The sequence below is a fragment of the Otolemur garnettii genome, unplaced genomic scaffold, assembly GCF_000181295.1.
Source record: "Otolemur garnettii isolate 467f Iridium unplaced genomic scaffold, OtoGar3 scaffold00003, whole genome shotgun sequence".
NCBI lineage: Eukaryota > Metazoa > Chordata > Mammalia > Primates > Galagidae > Otolemur > Otolemur garnettii.
In genome coordinates, this window is record NW_003852398.1 from 44,953,258 (window position 1) to 44,958,816 (window position 5,559).

A 5,559-nucleotide genomic window follows, 5' to 3' on the forward strand; every position below is an offset into this window, starting at 1 on the left:
TATGGGTTGCTACAGTTCTCAAATCTCTGAACCTCCGAAACTGTAAGAGGTAATAGGTGTTCATTGCTTTTAAGCCACTAAAATTTGGGAGTAACTTGTAACAGAAATAAATAATGTAGATGCTATACACACATATGAAATAATGTTTGGCATATATATTAGTAAGTACTGGCCAGTAATACCATCAGCAATGTCTACAGCAAAGAAATGTGAATGTACAGCAGGTGCTCATGAATGCCAAGACAGGAGATTTCAATAGTTAAAGTCATCCTAACAACTACATAGAACTCAAAGACAATATTCACAGTATAACAATGATTTCATCTCTATAAGCACAGAGCTAATGTAGGTGCAGTTCTTGCTCCAAAGGCAAGAAGAATGCACCAACTTTTACCTGGTTCTCACTCAAAGAACCTCTTCTCTCAAGTACTTGCTATTTCAACCTACCCTTGAAATATCAAAACACAGAGAGAGAGGTCTTCATCTTTTCCAGGAGATAAGAATAAGGATTTATAAGACCATAGGGTATAAAACTAAAATACTTTCTGCTGTGACAGTAATAAAAACAATGTGTTAAATAAGGACACACATAAATGGCACATGCCAAATTTGTACAGAGGAGCATCTGTGTTCTACCCTCAGAATTTAATAAGAAGTTCAAATTGCCTTCTATGAGCTAATAAGTTTATATTTCCATATATACATAGAATAATAAGGGTATGGGGGACAGAAGACAGAGACCAAACTGCAATTGGAAAATAATAATGCATAGACTCAAGATATTTCCTTATAGGTGAGCAGCATAGTCAAATGGTGTTCTCATCAATCATTATCTGGCTAGAAATCCAAGTTAGTAAAAGTGACCAGGATAGATGAGCCATGCTTGTACATATGCCAATTTATTTCAAAGTGGACCGTATCCTTGTGATAAATCATCATTGTCCATGTATGTGCAGTTTAATAATGAATGGAATATTTCCATGCCTGTCAGTAGGACTGTGAGTAATAAGCACTCCCTTCTCCATTTACTCATTTTAGAAATCATTCAATCTACTGTGATCAGTCATCTCCCATAGCCCAAAACAATATTCAACAAATCATAAACTTGAACTGTCTAAAATATTACAATGTCTGACATTTATTCATTTTTTAAAGGAATATCTGATACATCCTTCTTAGGCTGGCATTCAGGACCTTCTGAAAATTAGTCTCATCCTCGATTTCCTGACATTCTGATTACCACACCACCTTACACATCTTAGGTTAATGGATGTTTTTGCCCTTTATCACACTATTCCATCTGACCTGCGGCTCTTCATTCCAGCTCTACATGTTTAAAGACAATCAACATTTCAAGACTGTCACATTCCATCTCTGAATTGCCACAGTACCTTTTTGAATCCAGCAGACAATATGAGTGCAGTGCAGAAAATCCATTGGCATTGGCCCAAAAAACTACTGGAATTAATGAGTTGGTAAAAGCTGCAGGATACAAGATCAGTATACAAAGCCAATTGCATGTATATGTATATTTTAAAAAAATCAGAAATTAGAACAAATCATTTACAATAGCACAAAAATCATAAAACATGATGGGATAAAGCCAACCAAAGGAGTTTAAACTTTATACACTAAAATACATAACACATTGGTATAGCATATACTGGGTTTTGAAGACTGAAAATTGCTAAATATACATGCTTTTAAGTTTATTCAGAAATTCAGTGTAATCTCAATAAAAATCTTAATGAGACATTTTGTAGAATTTGACAAACTGATTCTAAAAATTCATCTATGAATTCAAAAGACCTTCAATTAGTCAAAACATTTTTTAAGAAAACAAAGTAGAAGGATTACCTTTATCTGATTTCAAGACATACTATAAATTATAGTCATCTAGACAATGTGGTATTTGTATGAAGATAGACTGATATATCAATGGATCTAAATAGAATCTCTAAAAATAGACCCATACATAGATGGAAAAACTAATTTTTTTATTTTTTTATTTTTATTCTTTTTCTAATTGTTTTTTGCCTTTTATTAAGTCATATACAAACAGACATGAATACATTTATGCATTTATGAGGTATAACATGTTGATTTTTTATACAATTTGAAGTGCTTACATCAAACTAATTAATATAGCTTTCATCTCATTTACTTGATTATTGTGTTAATACATTTATGTTCTAACTTGATAGATTTGACTTGTACCCTTGCAATATGCTCCACAGGTGTGGTCCTACCATTTACCCTCACTCTATCAAACCTCCTCCCATTTCTCTCCTTCATCCTGGGCTATAGTTGTGATCTATCTTTCATAAGGAAGTATGAGTAAATATAAATTGGTTTCATAAAAGACTGAGTACATTGGATACATTTTTTTCTGTTCTTGAGATACTTTACTAAGAAGAATATGTTCTAGCTCCATCCATGTAAACATAAAAGAGGTCAAGTCTCCATCTTTTCTAAGGCTGCATAGTATTCAATGGTATACTATACCATAATTTATCAATCCATTCATGGGTTGATGGGCACTTGGACTTCTTCCATGACTTGGCAATTATGAATTGAGCTGCAATGAACAATCTGGTGCAAATATCTATGTTGCAAAGTGATTTTGGTCTTTTAGATATACTCTTAGTAGAGGAATTGCAGGATCACACAGCAGGTCTATTTTTAGATTCCTGAGTGTTCTCAACTAACTTCTTTCCAAAAGGGATGTATTAGCTTGCATTCCCACCAGCAGTGCAGAAGTGTTCCCTTTTCTCCACATCCATGCCACATTTGTAGTTGTGGGATTTTGTTATGTGGGCTACTCTTATTGGAGTAAAATGGTATATCAAAGTGGTTCTGAGTTTGAGTTCTCTGTGGATTCTGGTTATCAGACCTTTGTCAGAAACATAACCTGCAAATATCCTCTCCCATTCTGAGGGCTCTCTACTTGATTTACTTACTGTGTTCTTGGCAGTGCTGAAGCTTTTTAGTTTGATCAGATCCCAGTGATAGATTTTTGGTATTGCTTCAATTGCCCAGGGGATCCTTCTCATAAAGTTTTCTCCCAGGCCAATTTCTTCAAGTGCTTCCCCGGCACTCTCTCCAAGAATCTTTATAGTTTCATGTATGAAGTTTAAGTCTTTTATCCAGTGAGGGTCAATTTTTGTTTGAGGTGAAAAGTGTGGGTCCAGTTTCAGTCTTCTATTCCCCACCTTGCTCACCCTTCACCACCGGACTCTGGTAACCCCACCACCAGTCTCTGTTAACCCAGTCTCTGTGGCCCAGTTCTGACCAATAAGCAAATGTGCAAGGGCTTTGTGCCTGCCAGAGTCAAAGGAAAGTCAATCCCTCTTTGGCCCAGCCACCATCTTCTACCACCAGCCAGCAGTGGGAGCTGAAGCCTGCCTGCCTCAGGTAGTCAACTGGGGAGGGTTCTACCTGAACTTAGTTCAAACATGTAATTTGCTTCCTTGGAGTCACAGCTTGCCTCAGCCACGGTGACGTGCAGTTATCACTCTTCTTTTTCAGCTCAGCTCCCAATCATCAGCTTTACTGGGTATTTTCTGGTCATTATCCTTCCCTATGAATGGGAGCTTCTGCCAAAGCAGCTCCAGTAGGCCATCTTCCTTCCTCCCCCCAAAATAATTTTTTTAAATGTGTAAAAGAAAATTAATTAAAAAACCATTTTTAATTGTGTAAAAGAAATTCAAAAGAGAAAGGATCACTTTTTAACATATGGTGCGGGATCTATTGGCGATTTATATACAATGAACTTCAATCCATGTCTAGCACCACATATAAAAATCCACTCAAAATGGATCATAGCTCTAATTGTAAAACCTAGAAGAAAACAGAAAATTCTTATTAACTGGTTTTGACAAAGATTTCTTAGATATGGCACCAAAACATGATGCATAAAAGAAAAAATGATAGACTTTATCAAATTTGAAAACATCTGCTTTTGGAAATATTGCCATTTGACAAGCCAGAGACTGCAAAGGAAACATTCTCAAAGACTGGTAAAGGATTATTTAGGATAAATAAAAACTCACAAAATTCAATAATAAAAAAGACCATTGAAAAGTCCATTTTATAATTTGAAATATCTTAAACTGAGCAAAAGATTTGAACTGCAATTTTCTAGGAAGATGTATGAATTATAATTAAGGACATGATTTCTTAATATCATTAATCATTAAGGAAATATAAAGTAGCACCACAGTTAATATCACTACAAACCTATGATAATATCTAAAACTAAAAAGCTTGACCAGTTTTGGGAAGGATATTCAAGAACTGATATTTTCATATCTTTGTTTAGAGTGTAAAATGGTATGACCAACTTGGAACTAAGTTTGGCAGTTTCTTAAAACATTAAACATACAAATTACAATAGTACTCAGCCATTCCACTCTTAGTTATTTTCCCAACAAAATGAATCATGTGTCCACACTAACATTTATTCATGAATAGTCACAGCAGCCATATTTGCTATGGCTATAAATTGGAAACAACTCAAAAGTCTCTCAATAGGTGAATGTTTAAACTTATGGTTATATATCCATAAAATAGATAACTCTAAAAAGGACAATTCTATGCAACAACTTGCATGAGTCTCAAAATAATTATGCTGAGTAAAAGAAGCCAGACAAAAGAAAGTACATAGCATATGGTTTCTTTTATATGAAATTCCAAGAAATTCAAGCTAATTTATACAGACAGAAAACAGATCAGTGTTTGCCTGAGCATTGAGCCAAAGAAAGAATGGATTATAGAGAAACTCCAGGAAACTTGGGGGTATATTAGAAATGTTTATTGTCTTGGTTATATTGTATGCAAATGTCCAAATTCATGGGATTGTGCAATTTATTCTTGAGATACGTGCAATATGTTGTTCATCAAGTATACCTTAATAAAGCTGTAAAAGCCAAAAAGAAAGAATGTCAGTATGTATTGAAAAATAATCCAAGTATATAGTGTTTATAAAAGATATGTATAAAATAAAAAGTTTGAAAGCAAGGAAAAATAGAAAAGATATACCTCACTAAAAACAACACAAGAAAGTTCTGTAGTCACATTAGTATAAGGCAAATCAACTTTAAGGCAAAAAGCAATACCCAGAAGAAAATAGGTAAGCTTCATAGTAATTAACATTTTATTTCTTTAGGAGGATGTAAACATTTATGTACATATAAATAATCAATCTAGAATTGCAGACTTACAGGGAGAAACAGACTAATCAATAATTGTAGCTAGAAACTCTAACATTCTTAGTCTATCTGATAGACAAAGCAAAAATCAGTAAAGATGCAGAAAGTTGAAAATATTGCCTTATAAGCATATCTTTCACAATTTCATTCACTCAGTTTTGTTTATTAACCCTTTCTGCAACAATAATAAATTGCATTCCCTGAATTGAAAAAATGTTTGTGTTTTGTCTCATGTTTTCTTTTTTATTATTTCTGCTTTATGTTCTCCCATGTTTCCATGAGTTTTCCTTCCACTTTTCTATTGATATATTTTTAATTTTATTATCATGTCTTATATTTCCAGTAAACC